This window comes from Notolepis coatsorum, assembly GCF_963971535.1.
Source record: "Notolepis coatsorum genome assembly, chromosome: 3".
In the NCBI taxonomy this organism is placed as follows: domain Eukaryota; kingdom Metazoa; phylum Chordata; class Actinopteri; order Aulopiformes; family Paralepididae; genus Notolepis; species Notolepis coatsorum.
Window position 1 is genome coordinate 104,739,693 of NC_140167.1, and position 18,784 is coordinate 104,758,476.

The 18,784-nt window shown below is 43.4% G+C and overlaps 1 protein-coding gene across 5 annotated transcripts in view; it reads right to left on the bottom strand.

Moving 5' to 3' along the window:
• The window catches only part of LOC311225527 (E3 ubiquitin-protein ligase Midline-1), a 214,324-nt gene that overhangs the window by 81,702 nt on the left and 113,838 nt on the right, over positions 1–18,784 (bottom strand). The window lies entirely within an intron of this gene.

An 18,784-nucleotide genomic window follows, 5' to 3' on the forward strand; every position in this document is an offset into this window, starting at 1 on the left:
GTCTTAGGTTTCAGGTTTTTATTTCGACACGCAAAAACATATACCGATTTTACTAACTAATACAACATGGATGTACATTATGTTTGGGATCCAGAGAGCGACCCACAGTTTGATCCCGAAGAAGAAGAAGAAGGCGATTTGCTACAGCGAGGCTTACATTACATCGTTTCCGATTGGTAAGTTGATTAATTGCACTATTAGTTACTTACTGTTATATAATAGTTGTGTACTTCTGTCGCGCGCGGCCCGTCGAAAACACACACTCACTAACGTTAGATTGTACTGACACTAACCCCCAAACAACAGCGATCGATGCTTACGTTACATCGTTTCCGATTGGTAAGTTGATTAATTGCACTATTAGTTACTTACTGTTATATAATAGTTGTGTACTTCTGTCGCGCGCGGCCCGTCGAAAACACACACTCACTAACGTTAGATTGTACTGACACTAACCCCCAAACAACAGCGATCGAGGCTTACGTTACATCGTTTCCGATTGGTAAGTTGATTAATTGCACTATTAGTTACTTACTGTTATATAATAGTTGTGTACTTCTGTCGCGCGCGGCCCGTCGAAAACACACACTCACTAACGTTAGATTGTACTGACTGACACTAACTGTACTTGACGATTGAAATTGGGGGACCCTGATGTAAACAAGACGAAAGTCTTTCTCTGGCCTCCATCATAACAGTTGTTGGTATTGAGCAATACTGTAGCAATAGAAATATAGTATGTCATAAATATAGAGATGTAGCAGTACTGTCTATCTATATGTTACCATGACGATTGAAATTGGGGGACCCTGATGTAAACAAGACGAAAGTCTTTCTCTGGCCTCCATCATAACAGTTGTTGGTATTGAGCAATACTGTAGCAATAGAAATATAGTATGTCATAAATATAGAGATGTAGCAGTACTGTCTATCTATATGTTACCATGACGATTGAAATTGGGGGACCCTGATGTAAACAAGACGAAAGTCTTTCTCTGGCCTCCATCATAACAGTTGTTGGTATTGAGCAATACTGTAGCAATAGAAATATAGTATGTCATAAATATAGAGATGTAGCAGTACTGTCTATCTATATGTTACCATGACGATTGAAATTGGGGGACCCTGATGTAAACAAGACGAAAGTCTTTCTCTGGCCTCCATCATAACAGTTGTTGGTATTGAGCAATACTGTAGCAATAGAAATATAGTATGTCATAAATATAGAGATGTAGCAGTACTGTCTATCTATATGTTACCATGACGATTGAAATTGGGGGACCCTGATGTAAACAAGACGAAAGTCTTTCTCTGGCCTCCATTGATTGATAATTTCATTCACCCTCAAATCTACTAGGTGCACGTGCGGAAATTGTGAACGGATGCCAACAGAGACTGAGAATGTATGCTGCATGGAAGTTCCACAGGTAAAGTAGTAACACAAACTTGCATCTTGGTAGCACTGAAAACCATGCATATGGCTAACGATTTAATTTTCTATATATATATAGGTCAGACGTCGAATTAACCAGGAACCAACTGGACTACTGTGCATGGTTGATCATCCGGGATTGGATCCAGTGTGCTTCAACCCCTATACCATCCAAATGGCAACTAATATCTACAAGGCAGATTTTGGCCGGATACCAGAAAGCGGAATCAATAAGTAAATAATATTTATTACAGATTTATATATTTTTTTACAGGTGTTTCTCCATCTTGCATCTCTCAGACTATACTAATCTTTCTTGCAAACACAATCTAATCCTTATTGCACATCACATATAATCAATGCTTGCTACTGTCCAATGACATGACATGACAAATGGTTATTTCCCAGCTTTTTTTTTATTTTATTTGTGCATAAATATAATACTTGATTTTCTTCAGCCGTTTCAGATATATCGCGTACAGATGCTTTGTCGCGTGGTGCTTCGGCTACTTAGGCCGCAGAGTGAGGGTAGTAATCCCATCCTGTGTAGTGGTTCGAATCCGCACAGAATTTCCGGATGCTGATGGTGTCTATACTGGCTTCAGACCGGTACAGGATTAAAGCGTGACACATAGCTGGCAACCGCTTCTTCCATGGAAGGCCTGTCGAACTGTGCGCACAAATGTTCTGGGATGGCAATCGCCTCTACCACCTGGATATATTGTTGGGGGTCACGAAGGACGAAGTCAAACAGTAGCTCCATTAGCTGGTTGACATAGTCTGTAAATGAGAAATTGTTATTTGTTTTGTCATGTTAAAAAGGTTATTATTTATTCAATTTATTGTATTCCACTGTAAGTGGAAATATTTTTCTATTTATATAGGTCATGTGTGTGCAATAATAAATGTTGATATTTTTACTTACTGACTGTCGCTGGGATTTTCCTTGGTTTTATTGTGTGTCCACCTTTTTTGGCCTTTGGAAAACTCATCTTGTACGCCAGCTCTCCAGAAGCGTTTATGGCTTGCTGGCGATTTGAGTTTTCATTGAAATGCATGGCAGCTAGGTATAGTCTGAAAGGAAAATTTCAATAAGCACAAGCAATATATTTGTAGTTGATCTGAGGTTATCTAATGCAACATAATGAGTTATTTGACAAATCAGGAGTCCATAATTAGTCATTTGTACACAATATAAAATACCTGCAAAGCATTCCTATGTACGAAAAAACCACGTTTTTTGGGGCAAAACGTAAAATCACACTGTGATAGGACTCCAATGAAGACGTTTGATGGTGTGGACTCAATTTGGCGACATCTTTGATGATCCTTGTGTTTAGCAAAACCTTCTCGAGCTGGTGGGCCGGTTTTGAGTCTAAAGTAAAAAAGAAATTGCATTCAGATATTTCATTAGAGTATATTACAGTAGATTAGAATTATTCAAGCAAGTATACATTTGTAAATCACACCAATCTAGAATGAGGACATAAATAAATATGTTGAGTATATATTCATGATGAAAGACAGACAGACATACCAGGTTTAACCCACTTGCTACTATCTCTTGATACACGGTCAGCATGAAGACAACGCGGATAGAGTGGTTCTTCGTCGTGTTCATGTACATTCATCATGTGATTGAGACATGACTTCCACCTAGCAACCCTCTCATCGGCAGACTTCGACGTGGCAGCTGTCCAGTAGAGGTGGTTAGAAATGTGCAGGCGCCACTTTTTTATGACCTTGCAGTCTTTCGCCTGTGCAATTTTGTCAAGCTTCTTAGACAGACCTTGAATTACATAACATAACATAACATTACATAACAGTCGTATGACATACATGACATACAGATAGACAGTACTGCTACATCTACATTTTTTGACATACCAGATTTGCTATTACAGTACTGGTTGGGTGGGTGGGGGGGGGGGGGGGGGGGGGTTGGTAGGAGGGGTGGAATTGCTCCCTCCCGATGAGCTGGTTTGCACCTTGCATGGCTGCCTCTGCCGTGAATGTGTGAGTGAATGGGTGGGTGAAAAAAGTGAGGAACAAATTGTAAAGCGCTTTGGATAAAAGCGTTATATAAATGCACCATTTACCATTTACAAACTTGATTGACTGGTTGGAGTACTGCTACATCTATACATTTTTTGACATACCAGATTTGCAATTACAGTACTGGTTGGGTGGGTGGGGGGGGGGGGGGGGTTGGTAGGAGGGGTGGAATTGAATGTGGTTGGAGTACTGCTACATCTATACATTTTTTGACATACCAGATTTGCAATTACAGTACTGGTTGGGTGGGTGGGGGGGGGGGGGGGGGTTGGTAGGAGGGGTGGAATTGAATGTGGGATGCCTTTCGACATACCTTTGGCCACGTGCCACACATCGTAGAAGTGTTTGATGTCGTGATCTCTCAGGTACTTCTGAATCTGCGGGTGACGGTCAGTGACAATACAGTCCAAGGTCACGGATTTGGCGTCCAGAAGAGCGAGGCTTCTCCTCAAGCCCTCCAGTTCCATATGGTAGCTGCCTCCCACCTCATTGCTCTGGAACAAGGAAGGGAAGAGCAATGAAATAGCCTTTTCAAAATTCCACAATTAACATTTCCTAACCCCCGCTCACACACACAGCCAGCCAGACCACTTCACACCCCGCTCACACACACAGCCAGCCAGACCACTTCACACCTACAGCGATTCAAGATTCAAGACCGAGAGCTTTGTGTTCGTTTGAGCACAATGAAGGGTGCAGTGTCTCTTCAGACTTGTTAATTACCTGAATTAGTTGGACGTCTATGACATGATTGGTGGCGAGTTCCATCACAGAGTAACTTCCGTACTTAGCACTGTGGCCTGTTGAAAATAATAATAACAATTTCAATCAATGTAGTGCAATATTAAAAATGTATTCATAAAGTAGGAATTTGTCATTGGGGAGCTTTTTCTAACCTGGACTATCGGCTCGCATGTCACCGCCGATTATCACGCTTTCTTTCTCGCTTAATCTGGCGAGGGTAACGTCTTGGTCCTTGGTCCACAAACTTAGAACAGCAGGTTCCAAGAACTTCTTGGCGTGTACCCGAAACGCTCTGTACTTTATTGTGGAGACGTGTAACGCATTTAGGACCTAAAAGAATAAATGAATAACGCTTTGTTAATATGCACGTGTGAATCACAAACAAAAACATAATGTATATCTGACTTGTCAATCAAATCAATCAAATCAAATACCTTCTCCATTTGGGTGAAAGATGAGCCAGTAAAAAAAACTGCTGCAGAAAGCTGAATATTTCCAGCTGGTGTGCTGCCGATGAGAGGCTGACTCGCCCATTTACGGCTGTATTTACAACCGGGGCAAACTTGGGAGACAGCCAAGAAGGTCCCTCGCGTAGTTTTGGTGATATGACATTGAGCATCGCACACCGGACACTGTTGAAATAATTCCAGTAGACTGTCTTCGTAAACGATGTATTTCTGGACCTCATAGATTGGTTTTGACGGTTCCCTGCTCGAGAAAAACACAAATAAATAACACGGCACAACTATATAGCTTTTGTATTTTTACGGGCCATGGAGATGTTTGTAACAACTAACTTACGCTAGAATCGAGGGCTCGCTAATCAAAGAGTCAATGTTGAAAGTGGAATCCTGCGGCTCTGGAACATCGATCGAGCTGTCGGTCACTCCATCGTCATCAGACTCCAGTCGTGGTCTTTTACTGGGTCTAAACCCCTTCACAGGTGTTGACGTGGATGGTCCCTGTTGATTAGACCAGTATCCAGTATTTTGTGTCCCCACCGAGACCGACACGACTTTCGCCTGAACACCTATTTACAAAACATAGTTTAGTCAAACAAGGGATTTATTGATAACTTTGCTCACTCACTCACTCACTCACTCACTCACTCACTCACTGACTCACTCACACACTCACACACTCACACATTGTGACCTGCTCTGGCGTAACACCAACATGGTCACCACACTAGAGCTAGCATTGTGACCTGTGTAACAGCAACATGGTCACCACACTAGAGCTAGCATTGTGACCTGGTGTAACAGCAACATGGTCACCACACTAGAGCTAGCATTGTGACCTGGTGTAACAGCAACATGGTCACCACACTAGAGCTAGCATTGTGACCTGGTGTAACAGCAACATGGTCACCACACTAGAGCTAGCATTGTGACCTGCTCTGGCGTAACACCAACATGGTCACCACACTAGAGCTAGCATTGTGACCTGGCGTAACACCAACATGGTCACCACACTAGAGCTAGCATTGTGACCTGGTGTAACACCAACATGGTCACCACACTAGAGCTAGCATTGTGACCTGGTGTAACACCAACATGGTCACCACACTAGAGCTAGCATTGTGACCTGCTCTGGCGTAACACCAACATGGTCACCACACTAGAGCTAGCATTGTGACCTGGTGTAACAGCAACATGGTCACCACACTAGAGCTAGCATTGTGACCTGGTGTAACAGCAACATGGTCACCACACTAGAGCTAGCATTGTGACCTGGTGTAACACCAACATGGTCACCACACTAGAGCTAGCATTGTGACCTGGTGTAACACCAACATGGTCACCACACTAGAGCTAGCATTGTGACCTGGTGTAACAGCAACATGGTCACCACACTAGAGCTAGCATTGTGACCTGGTGTAACACCAACATGGTCACCACACTAGAGCTAGCATTGTGACCTGGTGTAACACCAACATGGTCACCACACTAGAGCTACAGTAGCATTGTGACCTGGTGTAACACCAACATGGTCACCACACTAGAGCTAGCATTGTGACCTGCTCTGGCGTAACACCAACATGGTCACCACACTAGAGCTAGCATTATGACCTGTGTAACAACAACATGGTCACCACTAGAGCTAGCATTGTGACCTGTGTAACGCCAACATGGGTCACCACACTAGAGCTAAATTTGATTTGCAAATACAGTACTGTTTGTGATACTGAAGGAGTCAAGAAAAGGGAGTATATACATTTGACTGTATATATACTGTATATTGACAACCATACTGGGTAATTTACATTGGAGGTGGGGGGGGGGGGAGACACTATACAAACAATCCACATTCCTTTACAGCTTTGGGTGAAAGCGGTGGGTGAAGGGGGCCAATCTAAACAATTCTGGGTCACATTATTACACATTATTACATTACATCACACTGAGTTACAAACCTACCTTGACTCTTGACATGCGAACGAAGTGTTTTCATAGAAAGCTGTGTACCAACAGAACGAATCTTTGGGTTGTCTGTCTGGCAACTGAAGTCCCTTGAAGCAGGAGAAAGGCGTACATTGCCGCTGGAACTTGTGGTGGCCTAAGAGTTACCAAATCGTAAATCAATTACAATATAATACAAGCCACTAAATATAACGTTACCTTGTTTACCTCTCACTAGTTGTGTTCTTTTATTTAGAAGTTATGACTAGCTTGCTTCAATAGTTTTCTATAACGTTACTTTATAAAGAGCAGCAGTTACTATAACGTTAGATGGTATTTATGATAACATATCTCACACGACATATCTACTTACTATTTCTTGTGTCGGGTCGCGTATTGAAGGCACAGCTCTTTTGGTTAGCACCAACATGGAGACCACTCCAGCATCAAAAATACCTTGATTGGTGACGTCGTCGGCGGAGAAATGTGCAGTACAAACCCGAGTATTAGACGTTGCGACGGAACTTGGAGGGTCACCAAAAAGGAACTTGTTCCATTGTTGGCGAAGTTCGGCATCAACGGGGAAACTGTGCAAAGACTTCTCGGTAGCTCTACAACCAGGAACATTACATGTTCTGCGGGGTTTGCTGCTCATCGTGAAATTGAGGCGAGTGACGGCAATTTCTGTTTCCAGGTTGTATCGGCTCCAGGTACCAAGAATGGAGGCGGGCATTAGGTAAAACCACACAGCCAATCACATCACCTTGCGCTATAAACAGCGCCCTGTGACGTGCACCAGGTCGTCAAATCAACATGACCTGATTTACTAGAGGCAAACAGGGGATGGGCTGTAGCTGAGGAATTCGTCAATATAGTATTTAGGCCCAAAAACACATTGATACGAACTCCTATTACTATAATACAATGCTAGAGACTGAAAAATGACATTTATAATGCATAGCCCCTTTAAGTTAAGTTTTGCCATAATCATATATTTTCCATAATCAGGTAGCTGAACAACATTGGTAAAAAAAATTCTATTCTATGAATCATTTTCGGCCTTTCGGCATTCGGTTTTCGGCCAACTGTTTCCTATTTTCGGTATCGGTTTCGGCCAAGAATTTCCCATTCAGTGCATCCCTATCGATTACTCCATGGTGTGGTGTTCAAATGATTGCCAAGCTACAAAAGAACAATGCAACAGACTATTTCAACAGTGAACAGGTGTAATACTGTAGGTGTAATAATTGTCCTTTAAAGAAGCAGTCGGAAAAGGGTTATTCTGGAATGATAATGTCCAGTGTCATGTTGTTCAGATTCAGATGTATGACGTGTCTTAGAGCACAGCCAGCTCTCAGTATGATGAGGGGGGGGCGTGTCTTAGTGCACCCTCTCTGAGCACAGCCAGCTCTCAGTATGATGAGGGGGGGCGTGTCTTAGTGCACCCTCTCTGAGCACAGCCAGCTCTCAGTATGATGAGGGGGGGGCGTGTCTTAGTGCACCCTCTCTGAGCACAGCCAGCTCTCAGTATGATGAGGGGGGGGCGTGTCTTAGTGCACCCTCTCTGAGCACAGCCAGCTCTCAGTATGATGAGGGGGGGGCGTGTCTTAGTGCACCCTCTCTGAGCACAGCCAGCTCTCAGTATGATGAGGGGGGGGCGTGTCTTAGTGCACCCTCTGAGCACAGCCAGCTCTCAGTATGATGAGGGGGGGCGTGTCTTAGTGCACCCTCTCTGAGCACAGCCAGCTCTCAGTATGATGAGGGGGGGCGTGTCTTAGTGCACCCTCTGAGCACAGCCAGCTCTCAGTATGATGAGGGGGGGCGTGTCTTAGTGCACCCTCTGAGCACAGCCAGCTCTCAGTATGATGAGGGGGGGGCGTGTCTTAGTGCACCCTCTCTGAGCACAGCCAGCTCTCAGTATGATGAGGGGGGGGCGTGTCTTAGTGCACCCTCTCTGAGCACAGCCAGCTCTCAGTATGATGAGGGGGGGGCGTGTCTTAGTGCACCCTCTCTGAGCACAGCCAGCTCTCAGTATGATGAGGGGGGGGCGTGTCTTAGTGCACCCTCTCTGAGCACAGCCAGCTCTCAGTATGATGAGGGGGGGGCGTGTCTTAGTGCACCCTCTCTGAGCACAGCCAGCTCTCAGTATGATGAGGGGGGGGCGTGTCTTAGTGCACCCTCTGAGCACAGCCAGCTCTCAGTATGATGAGTGGGGGGCGTGTCTTAGTGCACCCTCTCTGAGCACAGCCAGCTCTCAGTATGATGAGGGGGGGCGTGTCTTAGTGCACCCTCTCTGAGCACAGCCAGCTCTCAGTATGATGAGTGGGGGGCGTGTCTTAGTGCACCCTCTGAGCACAGCCAGCTCTCAGTATGATGAGTGGGGGGCGTGTCTTAGTGCACCCTCTCTGAGCACAGCCAGCTCTCAGTATGATGAGTGGGGGGCGTGTCTTAGTGCACCCTCTCTGAGCACAGCCAGCTCTCAGTATGATGAGTGGGGGGCGTGTCTTAGTGCACCCTCTCTGAGCACAGCCAGCTCTCAGTATGATGAGGGGGGGGCGTGTCTTAGTGCACCCTCTGAGCACAGCCAGCTCTCAGTATGATGAGTGGGGGGCGTGTCTTAGTGCACCCTCTCTGAGCACAGCCAGCTCTCAGTATGATGAGGGGGGGCGTGTCTTAGTGCACCCTCTCTGAGCACAGCCAGCTCTCAGTATGATGAGGGGGGGGCGTGTCTTAGTGCACCCTCTCTGAGCACAGCCAGCTCTCAGTAGGATGAGGGGGGGGGGGCGTTTAAATTGTATTGCTAAATTGACATTACTATGGCCCATTCAACGTCCTATATCCATTGTTCAGGGTGTAGCAACGTTATACTTTTTCATTCACATATTCATACTAAAATACGGTCTAAAGTATAAGTATGTTTTCATCTCTTTCTGCAGCTTTCTCCAGAACTTGATTTATAGCCCCAAATGCATTATATTGATGATCAAATACAGTTTGATAGGAATCTGTGCGAGATAAAAAATTTCAACTGGACGTGCTTCTAGGAGTTACTAAGTATGATCTGATGTTGACCGGATGGGCGGGGGGTCGTTTATAATTCCGTGGCCAACGTTATATCATTCATCTAGTGTGGGTGATATGATCATTAGAGCAGTTAGTAAAGAACACGTTGAAAAATAACGCTGGATCTTACCGTATCTTCCTCGCGCCGTTGGACGATGAGCGTGGAACTGAAATATTCCTATTATGGGATGTAGAAATATCCGATCCATTTCCAGGTTGTATAATAGTATATACGTCCAAATCATGTTGTTTATCGAGTTATTTGCAACCGATCGACATCCAGTGTGTCAAGATGGAGTCCCGCTAACGATAGCGAGTGCCCGGACGAAATATGGGTGAGCACCAGTTCATCCGCATCACTTCCTGTTTGGGCGATCCGCCGATCGGCCACCAGATGGCGCTCTTGAACCGTTGGAGAGTTGAGAGGGGCTCACCAGTACATATCATGTCTCCGGGGGAGAAATATGATTTCGATCACAGATTTTTAAAATATTGATATCAAAGACGCTGTCCAGCGTCTTCGGCAGAATAAGCATGGCGGGGAAAGACGCTGCCCAGCGTCTTCGGCGATTAAAGTGTTAATATAGGCTGTGCTAGCAGGTGATAAATAAATTGTCATAGTTGCTGTGGATGTTTTTTAAACACTAAAATCAACTTAATTGTAGCAAGCTAGTTTCATTGCTTGCGTGTGGACTAAATAGCTGCATATCCTTTACAACTACTGACCACTGGCAGACAGATTGATCGGTCAATCAGAGTAACCCGAGTAGATTATGGAATGTTTTTAGGGAAGCAGATTGGTTATCTGAAATGGGTTGATTTTGTTGATATCTAGGGGGATATATATATATATATATATCAAAGGGCTTTAGTCAGCATTTTTCCAACAACAACAGTTTGGGAGCAAATTTCTGTTAAAAAAGCAAATGCAATGAGATTGAAAAACAGGATTTTCAGTGTACTGAATCTTTAAGCTATAACCACTTAACAGTGGCTTGGTGACATCACAAATGAGGATATCATTCTGAACATGGGGGATGATATATCACAAGGGCTTAGTGATATAACACAAACTGGGACATCAACAACAAAACTGGGCCATTCACTCAGAAATAAAAAAAACAATAAAAACCTTCTTTTTTTCGTATCCCCAATCTTAAAAGGATAAAACACGTTCCTCTTAAAGCACTTTTTAATCCCTTTGGTCTCACTCTTTGAGTCTTTTATCAGCCTCTAATGATGGCCATGATCCACGTTATTCGTCACTGGAGGCAGGTGGAGTTTGCGCTCTTCCGTCTCTCTGTGCTGCTGAGGCAAACACACCTAACGTGTTTATCTGTAATCCTGTCTTCCCCCAGTGCAGCAGTCGTGACAAACGCTGTGGCCTGTCGCCGCGCCCCAGAGCTGCCAGCACACGGACACACGGCCACGCCGCCACGACCCACTCAGGGCTAATGGGATTTACAGCTGTGGAGGCGCACGGCGGATGATTAGCCTCTAATCTGACTGATCTGTAGCCACATACACACACACACACGCACACCTACACTACACACACACACACACACACACACACACACACACACACACACACACACACACACACACACGCTGCTGTGGTTATCAGTACCAGGGACCTAGAGTTGACCGACATTCATTCCGATGATAATTTGGGGATTTTCTGTTATGAAAAAGGCAAATCTCACTTTATCTGGGACAAGCTGTGGGTCACAAAAAATAAATGTTTGTTTAAAGCCCCGATCTGCAGGGTTTGACCACATAAATGCGGGGTACTGTATGTTCCGACACGTGCTTTGAGTTTGATCTGAAGATGAAAAATACACTCCTTGGAACTTTCTTAACCCTGTTGTTAAGTCAAAATACAGATCTGTTTAACTCCAGTGTGTACAGACTTTACCAACGTAGACACAACCGTTTACAGCCACACAATACAATGAAACACCTCATACAGTACATACCAGTTTGTATATCAACATGACACCATTCCTATTTTCTAGTTTTGGTGGTGGGGCTACCTAATTTCATTTACATTTGGATCACGGATTGGGCCTTTAACTTTTGGATTAAGACTTCGCCCGTCAAGTAGGATTACAAGGAGAAAGAAAATGGGAAGGACGCTTGTAAACTTTTATAGTATTACTGCATTATTCAGCCAGTAAATCTGTGAGATCGGGGAGTTTTCCTACTTGTGAAATGACAAGAGCAGTACTGGGGCACCCCCGCCTCTTACAGCAGCAGCTTACCCTCCCTCTCGGCACTCGGCAGTGTCAGGGGGTGTTTGAATGTAGTTAAACTAGTAGTTTAACTATGATTTGTTGTAGCTGGGTGGTAGTTTAAAAGTGCACGCCAACATTATGGGAAATGCACTTACCGTCTTCTCCAGAGATAAGAAGATAGATAGATACCAATTTTCTCTCTGTGTTCACTCAGTAGAAAGCTACTGAACACAAGCTAGCCTAGCTTAGCACAAATGAATGGAAGCGGATACGGACCACTAGCCTAGCTAGCCTAGAATTCCAAAATAAGCTATTTATGATTGAATTAAAACATCACTCATCTCACTGTACTGGATCTTGGTATTTGTGGTGATGGCAGGGGGGGGGGGGTGATACTCAGCTGAAGAACAGAGCGTCCATGCAACACAAAAAGCTCTGCTATTATCTAGTATCACTTTGGGAAACAGTCATTTGTGGTGGGTCTGTCTGTGATGGCCACCACAAATACATCTATGGGTAACCCCGGCAGTATATTAATCTCCCACTACACTAGTCTAAGATGTTTGACTTTGAATCAACAATCGATGCAGAAGCTTCCTTCCTGGCTGTTTCCATAATGCAAATATAGATGGGGTTGGAGGGGGGCATAGGTGATTTAAATATATGTTATCATAACCTTTGAAAGAACAATGTGTATCCTCTTTTGCAGATAAGAAACTGTAGACTTGATGCCAGCAGTTTATCAGGATAAATGGGATTGATATAAAGCCAATTAGCCTTAAGCCGCCCAGGTTTTTCTTCTTCTTCCTCTGTCTCTCTCTCTCTCTGGCTGGACCTGCTTTTGGACGGCCAGCGACAGTGTCTCTGTGCTGTACAGTTCATCCTGGTCAGTAATTAGAACCACCAAACTCTGCCATTTCCTCTCCACAGCTTGGCAGGTGGCGTTGGGCAGGAAAATACTGTTTTCTTTCCATAAACCACAGGCATTTTGACAGTTTCCCAGAGCAAGGCTGAATACCTTAGTTACCGTGATTAACAGAAACGACACTTTGTGATCTTGAGTCAAAACTGCATTTACAGAAATGTCTAATATTTTACCTCCTTGGGAGGGTTTCTACAAAGATAATGTGCTAACACATCTGTGGACAATTTAAATGTTAAATTTGCAATATCTATGAAAAACTTTTAATATTCAAACAGCATGAGTGCTCTGTATCTCTCTTTCTCTTGATTCCAATTCAAAACTTTTTTTTATATACAAAGCAAAGTGAAAATACAAAGCATAGTGAAAGAGTGGCCTCTTGTGGCTGACATGTAAAATACACTTCAGTCTTCCACAGTAAAAAAAATTAAAAATAAAAAACCTAACAATCAATCCACAAATACGTTTCTACAAATATTTCAAATCAGATCCATCAAGGTTCTTTCCCCCTGCCTGATACAACAATCAAAACAAAGGAATAGCCACAACAGATTTTGTACAATCAAGACTTAATCCAGACCTGAAGACTCAGAACTTTGCCTTTGATGCCAAACCACCAGTTCCACAGCAGCTACCCCCATATTTGTCCTCCTGTTAATGCGCTTAATGTAAACACATTCATCGTGACCTACATTTATTTGTATCTAATGCTACAGGTTTAATTCATGAACAGACTTGATACTATGCCATCACAGCACAATATACTCAAACATACCACATAGAGCTGCCGCGATTACCGCATTACCGCGGTATCGCTGTTACATCACGGCCACCGCAGAGTAGGCTGAATACCGCGTCACAGCTGTTTTTTATAATAATAATAATAAATTACCCGCCTCTCGTTGGGCTTGCGGCTCTGCAGATATACCCTACTCATCTATCGAGGTTCCAAGCGACCCTATTGGGTACCAGAAAAGTCACGTGAAACATTGCAGACCACTGATTGGTCAGAAGAGAGACGCGTCACACGTTGTAGCGTCACCACCAATCGGCAAGCGCGTATTAGGTTTTTACTTCCTGAATGTCAGATCATCACAACACGGCTAATAACGTTAGCTTTAACTCTCCGCCGGAGTGGACTACGATAGCTCCTAAGGAGTACTAAACGAGACATAATGATTTTACTGTCTGCAACGAATGTTATAATAAAAGCCCTTCGTTCTATACACTTGTCTGATTGAAAACTTTATTAACAGACCGCAGAATGGGACAACTCAGCACGCTCTGAGCAAAGAAAGGAACTGAGATATGAATAGAGTATTGCTTGCCTTGCTATTGTCCGGTAAATACGCTTATGTTATTGAACGTATAACTATATAATGTTAATGCCACAAAACGAATGCCTTTATTATAAAGTAGTAACTTTATAGTAATAATAATAAGAAAGGGTCGGGGGGGTTAGGGGTAACCACCCCTGCCCGCGTCACCGAGTGAACGGCGCACGACCAGAGGGTAAACTTCGAATCCGTGTTTCACTTTCAATAACTAATGCGTGCTTGCCGAATCCCAAACAATATTCATGCTGCAAAGTCATCCTCTAAAAATAGACATTTAGACTAGAGGCAGGCTATATGCTATAAAGAGTAGACTACTACTAAAAAAAAAATGCATTCAAACTTTTTTTTTTTTTTTTTTTTTGTGCATGCAGTAATAACCGCGGCGGTAGGAAATATTTTGCAAATTTGTGCGGTAAGGAAATAATCAATACCGCGGCAGCTCTAATACCACATACACTTGATATACACATATACACACATATAAATGCAGTCTGCTCATTTCACTGCTCTGTTTTCAGTCACGCCAAAAGAAACACAAATAAAAAAGTATCTGAAATAATACACAGCTGTTGATTTGGTGACTTTGCTATCAAAGCATCAGCAGTAATGTACAGTATATAATACAATATATCAAAGCATCAGCAGTAATGTACAGTATATAGTACAATATATCAAAGCTCAGCAGTAATATACAGTATAGTACAATCTATCAAAACCTCAGCAGTAATGTACAGTATAGTACAATCTATCAAAGCATCAGCAGTAATGTACAGTATATAGTACAATCTATCAAAGCTCAGCAGTAATGTACAGTATAGTACAATCTATCAAAGCATCAGCAGTAATGTACAGTATAGTACAATCTATCAAAGCCTCAGCAGTAATGTACAGTATATATAGTACAATCTATCAAAGCCTCAGCAGTAATGTACAGTATAGTACAATCTATCAAAGCCTCAGCAGTAATGTACAGTATAGTACAATCTATCAAAGCCTCAGCAGTAATGTACAGTACAGTACAATCTATCAAAGCCTCAGCAGTAATGTACAGTATAGTACAATCTATCAAAGCCTCAGCAGTAATGTACAGTACAGTACAATCTATCAAAGCATCAGCAGTAATGTACAGTATATATAGTACAATCTATCAAAGCCTCAGCAGTAATGTACAGTATAGTACAATCTATCAAAGCCTCAGCAGTAATGTACAGTATAGTACAATCTATCAAAGCCTCAGCAGTAATGCACAGTATAGTACAATCTATCAAAGCCTCAGCAGTAATGTACAGTATATATAGTACAATCTATCAAAGCCTCAGCAGTAATGTACAGTATAGTACAATCTATCAAATCCTCAGCAGTAATGTACAGTACAGTACAATCTATCAAAGCCTCAGCAGTAATGCACAGTATAGTACAATCCTTTGTCTCTCATAGGCTCACCTTTGCACTGTCCGTGTCAACCCCTATCATCTACATTCCACACATTGGGTGTATCTCACCTAATCATTCACTTCCAGCACCTCCAGGTCTGATAGGCCTCTTTTTAGAACCTGCAACGAGGTGTTCCCATGGCGACAGCGACGTGAGCACAGCTGATCAAAGGGGCTCCCCTGGGGGGAAGATGTCAAACATTCCTCTACGCCAGGAAAAGACCCGTTACTAATTAATAGGGTGGAGGGGTGTGTGTGGGGGTGCCCTGGAATCCCACTGCAATGTGTTTTAAATGTACTTCTAATATGAGGTATTTAGTACTGCGCGCATCGGCATGTTCACCTCGGAACAGGTGTACTGTCACAGCTCTGATGGGAGGAGACCATGTTTCTAATTAAAAGGGGAATCCCGGGATGTAGGCTAGCTGCAGTTTGATTGATTGATTGATTGATTGATTGAACATTTTATTAAGAGATTGCAGAATGGGTACAATACAGTACGGCTCAATAGTCAATACACACAATTGTTAAGGGGACGCAGACCAGAGAAAGACTTTTGTCTTGTTTACATCAGGGTCCCCCATTTTCAATTCATAACATTTATGACATACACGACATACGATAGTACTGTTACATCCAGACATTTATGACATACAAGATATACAAATATACAGTACTGTTTATTTACAGACAGAGTTTCTAAAAGAGAATATATACATTTGAGGGGGAGGACACTGTACATTGGGGGGGGGTTGGGTGGGGGGGGGGTTTGGACATTGCTTTTTTAAAGCGGTTTTGAATGTGGGTAGGGATTGACATTATTTTACGGCTGTGGGTAGGGCGTTCCACATTGTTGTGGCATAATTACGAAACGTGTTTAGTCCCTTGTTTGAGCCGAATCTGGGTTGAACATGATTTGTGGAACTGACTCCCTCTGGTGTTGTGGTCGTGGAATTCACTGACCTTTGGGAAGTATTTCGACATGTACATGGGTACCTTAGTGGTGTAGTGTATCTTGTAGACCAGGCCCATTGCAAGTTGCTGTACTCTGTCGTCTACTCTAAGCCATCCTAGGTTGTCAAAGTGGGCAGGGGTGAGGTGGGTTCTAGGAGTAAGGTCAAGCAGTAGTCTGACCAGTTTGTTTTGTGATGTTTGTAATCTTGTTTTTAGTGCCTTTGAGGTGCTTTGGTAACATAAGATGCAAGCATACTAGTCATAGTACCCTTGAATGAGTGCTCCTGTTAGAGTCTTCAGGGTATTCTTGTTTACCAGAGAGGAGATCCGGTACAAGAATCTTGTTCGTTGGTTGACTTTTTTGATTACATTGGTTGCCATTTTGTGAAACACAATTCTACACGGCTTAGTTACACGGCTATGATAGCTACATGTGGAATGATTTGTGCGCCTACATTTAATCCCCCCCCCCCCCCACAATACAGTAGGCCTTTCACAAGTTCCACAGATTCCAGTGCAATGTTTCAGTTGTACAGTTAGTCACATGCAGTACTAACAGTAGCAACTTGTGAAGCGCTGGTCATCCGTGATTCAATAAACGATTTTTCAACCTGTTTTCCAGACTGGCAACCAGCCGGCATGGACTTCCGTTCTCAGTAAGATGGACTGTTCTGTGTTGAACACCACCACCACCACTGTTCTGTGTTGAACACCACCACTGTTCTGTGTTGAACATCACCACTGTTCTGTGTTGAACACCACCACCACCACTGTTCTGTGTTGAACACCACCACTGTTCTGTGTTGAACATCACCACTGTTCTGTGTTGAACACCACCACCACCACTGTTCTGTGTTGAACACCACCACCACCACTGTTCTGTGTTGAACATCACCACTGTTCTGTGTTGAACACCACCACCACCACTGTTCTGTGTTGAACACCACCACTGTTCTGTGTTGAACACCACCACCACCACTGTTCTGTGTTGAACACCACCACTGTTCTGTGTTGAACACCACCACTGTTCTGTGTTGAACACCACCACTGTTCTGTGTTGAACATCACCACTGTTCTGTGTTGAACACCACCACCACCACTGTTCTGTGTTGAACACCACCACCACCACTGTTCTGTGTTGAACACCACCACTGTTCTGTGTTGAACACCACCACTGTTCTGTGTTGAACACCACCACCACCACTGTTCTGTGTTGAACACCACCACTGTTCTGTGTTGAACACCACCACCACTATTCTTGATCCAGTGCATCACTCCCTATTTTTTCTAATTCTTTAAAATATCACTTAAAATGTCACTAACTAAAGGCTAGTGAGCTAGTATATCAATCATAATCCATACCAACAGCTATGGCAGCTATCCTCTTGGAGAAGTATGTTACATTTTAAACTGATTCGCATCTCCGATGATGATGATGATGATGACAACAACACTATTTTAATTACAATCTGCAAAATACACATTTTCTGTCTAGCTGCACAGTGTACGGATGTTGGAGGCAACAAAATCTAAAAGTAACAGAAAGTAATCTGATTACTGAGTTTTAGTACACCAGTGGATTACATTATTGATTACAGTTGTATGCAGGTATTTTGTAAGGGATTACATTTCGCAAACGTTCCGAACTTCCTTCTCAACCCTGGCTGGGAAAGGCAGCAGAGGGGCGGGGGGGGAATCTCTTAATTCCGATATTATGTTATCTTATCAAGGGAATGAATGCCATTCCGTGGGTCATGAGGTTATCACATTATGAGCCTTTATTTCCCACGTACAGCACTAGGAGCACTGGTTGAACTCTCACTTTGCGTAACAACCATGAAAAACTGTGTCCTAAAGACAAATGGGCATGCAGAGAAAAGAGGCCGTTTGAGAATAGACGTTGAACACACTGGCCACCCCCCCCCCCCCCCCCCCCCCACACACACACGCACGCACACACACACACACACACACACACAGGCCACGTCTCAAACACTCCTCAGACCTTCTCCTGAATCGCCGTGACAAGGGATGACTTACACACTGAGGGTCTGACATTTCAATTGGTCGCTGACATTTCAGCTGCCTTCTGCGGGGACCTCATGCGTCATTAAGAGTGTCTCCCCCTGATTATTTCCCCCAATGTGTATTACATTATAATTCCTATGTGTATTACATTATAATTCCTATGTGTATTACATTATA